Source organism: Neofelis nebulosa, chromosome 7 (genome assembly GCF_028018385.1).
Source record: "Neofelis nebulosa isolate mNeoNeb1 chromosome 7, mNeoNeb1.pri, whole genome shotgun sequence".
Taxonomy (NCBI): domain Eukaryota; kingdom Metazoa; phylum Chordata; class Mammalia; order Carnivora; family Felidae; genus Neofelis; species Neofelis nebulosa.
Window position 1 is genome coordinate 105,103,689 of NC_080788.1, and position 7,267 is coordinate 105,110,955.

Sequence of the window (7,267 nt, forward strand, 5' to 3'; positions counted from 1 at the left end):
TGTGTAAGTTGTGAGAGTTTGACTTTGTATTTAATGATGTCAATAGCATACTTCCAATTTTTTTTTTTAATTTCTGAGCTAATTTTAAACTGTTTTTGAGTCTTGCATTTTGATTTTAAAAGTGTACTCAATTATAATCAATCCTCTCTTTAAAAAAAAATATTTCCTTTGAGAGAGAGAGCACGCGCGTGCACATGAGAGGGGTCAGGGCACAGAGAGGAGAGAGGGAATCCCAAGCCGGCTCCACACTGAGCACCAAGCCTGACTCGGGGCTCGATCTCATGACTGTGAGATCATGACCAGACCCAATATCAAGAGCCAGACGCTTACCCGGCTGAGCCACCCAGGTGCCCCTAGTCAATACTTTCTTGAACCCAAACATTTTGTTCCTTCCCAAGAACTATATATATAAAATTCTGATTAAGAGCTCTGATAAAGGAAAGGAGACCTCTGTTTTCTTTCTCTTTTTTGTAAATTTTTTAAATGTTTATTTATTTTTGAAGGGGGGGGTGGGGGAGGGGCAGAGAGAGAGAGGGAGACCCAGAATCCGAAAACAGGCTCCTGGCTCCGAGCACAAAGCCCTACGCGAGGCTCGAACTCATGAACCGCTAGATGATGACCTGAGCCGAAGTCTAACGGTTAACTGACTGAGCCACCCAGATGCCCCGAGGCCCTCTATTTTCTTTTGGTTGCTAGTGGAAGGGCTATTTGGTCACGGAGTTATTTGGTGACAGCAGACATATGTCCTGACATATCCTGGCTAAGTGAACAGAATGGGGCATCAATGTCACAGAAGAGTACGTGGATAAGGCTTAAGAATATCACCCGTGGGTTACTTAACACCAACAAAAGAAAATAGGACGCTTCTTAAGTGTTGACCACGTCAAAGCAGGTGCTGTTCTAAGAGGTTTTGCCTGGCAGTTCATCTAATCCTACCAACACACTGTGACAGACCGTACTATTATGATTGTTCCCATTTTTCAGACAAGGCAAACTGTCACAGAAAGGTGAAGTCGCCCTACATCACATAACCAGCAAAAGACTTAAAAGTAGGCAGTTGGGCTCTATAGTCTGTGCTGTTTAAAAGCACACATTTAATTAAAAAAAAAAAAAAAAAGAGCATGCAGGACTTTCCTAGGACTTTCCTTTCCATAGACCAGTGGTTGTTCACAGCGTAGTAGTTAAAAGTAAAGGGCTTTCAAACCAACTACTAGGTGCAAGTCATAGCTGCTTTAACTCCAGCTGTGTGACCTTGACTGAGGTACTTAGGCTCTCTGAGCCTCAGGTTTCTGTTTAGGAAGATGGAGATGATAGGAGGATTAAATGAGTTGGTACACGGCAAGCACTCACGAAGGGTAGTTATTGTTATTATTAGTTGTATTACTATCTACTTACAAACAGAATGGGTCAGGAGCATCCTGGATTTACAAAGGCCAAGAAAACCTAACTCATTTTCATGGCATTTGTTTTTCAATAATGAAAAAATTGGAAGAAAGTTAAACAGTGTGTCTGCCCTCTTTTTAAAAGAGGAAACTAGATTTTTTTCAACTCTGATTTTGGTATAGATTTGGCATTCATTTTGATGTAACCTACTACTTAGTATTTAAAAAAATTTTTTTTAATGTTTATTCATTTTGGAGAGACAGAGTGGGAGTGGGAGAGGGGCAGAGAGAGAGGGAGACACAGAATCCAAAGCAGGCTCCAAACTCTGAGCTGTCAGCACAGGGCCTGACACAGGGCTCTAACTCATGAACTGTGAGATCATGACCTGAGCCGAAGTCGGATGCTCACCTGACTGAGCCACCCAGGCTCCCCACCTACCACTTCCTAATAACTGTAGCCGTCAGATCGCTGTTGCTTTGTCTCTCCCCACCCCCATTTTCCTGTTAGTTCTCTTCCTAACATCTTCTGAAATCCAGTCAGGATGAGCTCGACAAAACCAGATGTCACAAGAAAAACAAGAAAGAATCAGATTAATGATTCTTCAGCTCAGAGGGAGTAGCGATTTTATTAAGGGAAAACCGCAGAAGTCATGGATATTGTCGGCAGCATTTGCCCTAGTAGAGCATCTAACACAAACCAGTGAGAAGCAAATGTGTGTGTGTCCCATGTTTATGCTGCTCATGTAAGCACAGAAGAGACACGATCTTCAGAACCAAAGGATGTGGGGAAAAATGAACAGCTTTTTTGTTGCAGTTAGGTGCCAGGTGGAATCCCTTATTACCAATATAGTAGATACGATCATTCCATACAGCAGTCATACATAGTCTTTACACCTCGTAGGAGGGGCGCTGTCTACTGTAAATAATTTTACCATGATGCAGCCATGGAGAAAGAGGCACCATTAGCGAGAGGGATTCAACCAGCCAGCCGCTGGCTTGTATTAAAAGAAGACCTGTAATGAATGATTGGGAAGAAGTTGAAAACTGTAGGCTTCTTTGCTTGCAACTTGTATCTTTTGTTAGGATCATTTTTGCTTTCTAAAGCATTTGATTGATTTAAAGTAGCTCTTCTCATTAAGTAATCTTTAAATTAACCTTCAACCATGTATCAGCAGCTGTACGATGAAAGCAAATGCATTATGTATTACTGTTTTGGATATAAGTTCTGAAAAAGCCAACTATCATTCTCAACATCAAAGAATGGCCCTTATCAAGGGCTTGGCTGAGAGGATAAAGCACTGGCTAGTTACCTTATGACCTTGGTTCCAATCCAAATTGTATCGCCAGTCATAGGAGTTCTATGATCTCAGCTCCACACAGGTAGATGGTAGTCCATATCACCAAAACGCAGGTTGGCAAAATTGGAATTTTCCTGCTTAGGAGAGACCTAAGGCTGAAAAAAGTCCAGAGACATGCAGGTGAAAAAGCATCCAGCTCATAAGCCATCCGAGAGATGGCAGGCTTCTCGACTGGGCGAGGTGGCTCAGAATAGCAGTCTGGGGATGCTCTCCAACCTGGCTTGCAGATAAAGAAATCTGTTTTCAGAGCCTGCAGTTCATCCAAGTCTATTTTTCAAGCCAACGTCTCCTCTCCAAACGTTCCCCTCCCCCATTTCTCTCCTTCCAGAAACAAAAAGCAGAAAGCCCACCAGAAGGATTTTTAGGATGCCATTTGTAGAACTAGTGTGATGGTTCTAATCTCTTGAAAGGATATTCCAGTTGAGCTGGTCTGTTACAGACCTTGCTTTTTAATATTAAGATTAAAAATAATTAGTTATCGCATTCTCAACAAAGCCATTTAGATTACACTTAAGTATGAGGACAGCTATGCCCATAGTGTTGTATTCTCAGGAAGGAGACCTACTACATCAACTGTAGGAGAAAGTACACTAAGCAAAAATACTTTCCTGGCCCCATATGAGCAGTTTTAAAATTTTGAGACATTTTAAATCAAATTAATAAAAGGCAATCAGTTAGTATTTGGCATTTGTATTTGATAACAGGTAGTATGTGTCCCAACTATGTAGTGTCTTCTTTTTAAACAATTTCTTTTTGCTTTTGTACACTTGATCACTGCCTTTATTTTTCATTCTATTTATTAGCGCACTAATTTAGTCATTCCTAGGTCCTTTCAAGAAATATTTTAGTAATTGTGAAGTGAATAGCTAATATATATACTAATCCTATGTATTTGGTTTGGGAAGAAGGGAGCATTCCAACCTCTGGTTATACGGTATGTCCTTTATTTCCAAATATAGATAGATAAGAATCATCTCTCTTGAGCTCTAAGTCAGAGCACTCGGCCAGGCAAGCAAGGTGAACTTCTATGATGGTGCCATTAGAAGCATTTAAGAACTTGTTCTCTCTATATACAAATATTAAGTAACTTCAGCTATTTTGAAAGCATAGGCACATTTCCTGAGTTGGGCAGGGTGCACTGCTATGGGTTTATGTTTGTACTAAAGGCAGACATCGCTCACCCATAAGATTGAAAGATGACTATACCACCCATGTGAAGCGAAGTCTCTTCTCCTTTTCTATGTATGGTGCAAAGTTGGAGAGCTTTGGAACTTCAGTCACCACAACTTGCTCAAATGACTCATATGGTGGACTTGAAGGAGACACAGGTTGGGGTGGGGTGGTTGTCAGCACACAGAAAGTTGCACGGGGATCCAGACATTCCAATGGTTGTGCCTGGGAAGCAGATCCCTTGATTTTCCAGGAGGTGGTTATTCCTTGGTGCCTGCGCCATGAGGCTAAATGGGCTTCACTCACACGCGCGGAGGGGAGAGCAGATGAAAGGATACAAATTCAACAGCCTTTTATTGTCAGCAAACAAAAAGGGGCACACATGTGCCAGTTTATAAATTACTGTTTTCATTAAAAAGGAGTTCAAAAATCAGGTTCCACTTATCATTGTTAAAACCTTAAATTTTTTTTAGCCGTGTGATTTCATTATATGAATTACAGAACAGTAATAGAGTAATATTACTCTTAAGCCAGCTCACTTAAATTTAAGACATTCAAGACCCAATAATGCATTAGGTTCTTTAGTTCAAGTTATGCAAATAATATACATTTTTTATTCGGCTTCCCACCAGGTTATACATGTATTATAAACACAACAAAGACCTCTTTCTTGTACAATATATTACTCAGAAGCTGGTGAAAAATAGAAGCCAAAATATTGTGAATTACATTCTCAAAATGGTTTGGCTTTGTACGACCGGCTGACATATTTTAAATGCTAAAGAGAAGCTGGGACTGGAAAGGAAAATGTTGACTCACTGTTACCTACTACTGTTGTCATTCATACCGATGTTCTTCAATGTCTAAATCAGATTATTATCTTTATTTTCTTTAGAGTGGAACTAGCAGACCCAGCTTTGCTACATTTGGAAAATCAGCAGGGGGAATGGTCATCTCTAAAAGACAAAAATAAAAGAAGGGACTGAAACTTAACATAAATTACCATGGCTGTCCCCAAACTCAGAACTGGAGAGAAGCTTTTTATTCTTTTACACAAAGCTGATGATGGAAATCGATATGGATTATTTCACAAGCCTTGTTTCTTAAATATTTTGTATGGTTACATAATATAATTCACACACTTTTTAAAAAATATAGCCACTGACATATTAATTCCATTTGGGCTTTCAAAGAAAAAAAAAAGCTAAAGTTTAGGAAATTAGGAATACTGGTGGGTTCTGTCGTATGACAAACACAGCATTTACATCATTTATAGACTTAGCCCCAAAATTTATACGCTAGGTGGTGAGATAGCTCTGTGTCCTTGCCAAGGTTTCCATGTTGCCATTTATGCCCAATGTAGTCAATTGGTAACTTGCTCAATTTGATAAAATTAATCAATAATATATATATATAGGTATGTGTGTATATATATATATATATGGATATATATGGATTTTTCGAGAAAGTGAACATGAGCATATTTGTGTGTGTCTCTGAAACATACAGATGAATCTCATCGTAATCTCATGCTTTAAAAATATCCTTTCACCCAGGGGGCTTTACTTGTTTATGCTGAGCAGACTGAAAACAAAAATAAGAAAAGTGGAAAATAAGAAATTCACAGTCCCTTGGCTTCATGACGTAACATGAGCTCTGTGGGAACGAGGGAGCATTCCTTTATACTTGTATGCAATCTGAGCTCAGTGGCTTTGAAAGCTCTGAAGTCCTCCACAAAACTCTTTCCTCCCTCTCCCCCCCCCCAAAAAAAAAAATAGCCCATCTCAACTAATTTATATAATCTCATCAGCATTTCTAACAGAAACTCTCACCTCGGATTCATTCCTTCCTGCGGTAGAGTGGGTAGAACCAGCCTCTGGAGTACTTAGCAAATCACTCTCAGCCGCTCCTTCAAGTCAACAAGTGTCAGTCAGCACACAGTTCTTTCTAGGCGGCAAGAAGGGCCGCACTGGACGGCAGGCCAGCGCGTGTTACGCTGGTGCATCATCATCTGTTTTGATGCTTGCCTGTCTGCCCCTGAGTCTGCGGATGGCTTCTCTCTTAACAAAATCTAGGCACGGAATCACATTTACTGTCACAACACATAGCGCTCTGCTGTGAAAGATCAAAAATGGCCCTCCATCACATCGCTATTAAGAATTTTAAAAAAGACTGTGAGGTCCGAATTATTTCTTAATTGCATTTCACACCTGGTTAAGATAGTGTCTACAGCTGCAAGGAGATGAAAGGAGCGATTGATCCTTGAAAAGAGAATAGGTAGGGTAGGCCTTGGAAGGCTTGAGAGCAAGGCACACTGGGACGAAGTGAAAAGCAGAATCCACTTTTGCTAGAATGAGTTTCTTGCCAGCGTTTGAAAAAGAGGAAGGTGGCTCTGGGGGCAGCCTTCATTCTCCAGTGCGGACTGCAAATCCCCCACCGAACGGTCTCACTGTAAACAGCAGATATTTCAGACGCAATTAGACTTCCATGTGCCCCGCAAACAGCTGGGAAGAGTTTCCAAAGTTTTCCCTCTTTAATCTGAGTGGAATACTAAGGAAATAAAATATCCTGACAACTTCTGGCGTGGTCTTGTGACTTTAAAAAAAAATCAGCCTGTGAAGTATCACTGCTCTGTTTTAGTCTAATGCTACTTCTATCTTTTATCCTTTTTAATTAGAAGGCAAATTCTCAGACCGCCAGGCCTAATCCCTACACAGTGGAACAAAGCCCAGCAAAGCCTTTGAACACTGTTCAGCCGGGCAGCACAAACCCTAGTAACTGTTGGCAGTAAGGGCAGGACTCTGACCCTCATCTCAGCCATTCTCCTGCAGCTCCTGATGCACCCTGCCCTTCAGAACCCTATCTGTTGTTCTTCTGTTTGGACTGAAAAGACAAAAGAGGAGACAATGTGGGAAGCCTAGAGGATTGGCTAGGTAGGACGCGGGGCGCTAGTGGAGGATAGGGGCAAGTAAATGGAGTTTCACGGGAATGGACACAGTGGGGAGAATTGGATCACCAGATTAGGTCTTTAGGTTCAAGAAATTTCTTCATCCCTCACTAAATCTTTTCATGGACAATGCCACTTTTTAAACAATTGTTGCATTTCCAATTACTCCAGGAGTGTTCAAACAAATGCCCCCAAACCCTCCATGAAAAGTTTGCTCATATTTTAAACTCGCCAGATGAAAATCAATAAAACAAATACCCCCAAATCAGTGGCAGACACTGACATCTCCAAAGTATTTACACTTGTAATAATATTTGAGTCAAGAGCGTAATTTGAGCTCACTCAAGCAAAACCTGCAACTAGACAGAAACGTGAATTTTCAAAGCTAATGGGAACAATCATGAATCAAA

At 40.8% G+C, this 7,267-nt stretch overlaps 1 long non-coding RNA gene across 2 annotated transcripts; it reads right to left on the reverse strand.

Moving 5' to 3' along the window:
- Positions 1 to 2,050: 2,050 nt before the first annotated feature.
- LOC131517263 (uncharacterized) lies at positions 2,051 to 6,317 on the reverse strand. 2 transcript variants are annotated; one of them, XR_009264486.1, is made up of 4 exons: positions 5,743 to 6,317; positions 4,736 to 4,866; positions 3,922 to 4,206; positions 2,051 to 2,956 (listed from the first exon to the last, which is right to left on the reverse strand). It is a non-coding gene; the product is annotated as an uncharacterized LOC131517263 (long non-coding RNA). The 2 variants fall into 2 exon arrangements; XR_009264485.1 differs by lacking the exon at positions 2,051 to 2,956 and having other exon boundaries at positions 3,483 to 4,206.
- Positions 6,318 to 7,267: the final 950 nt, after the last annotated feature.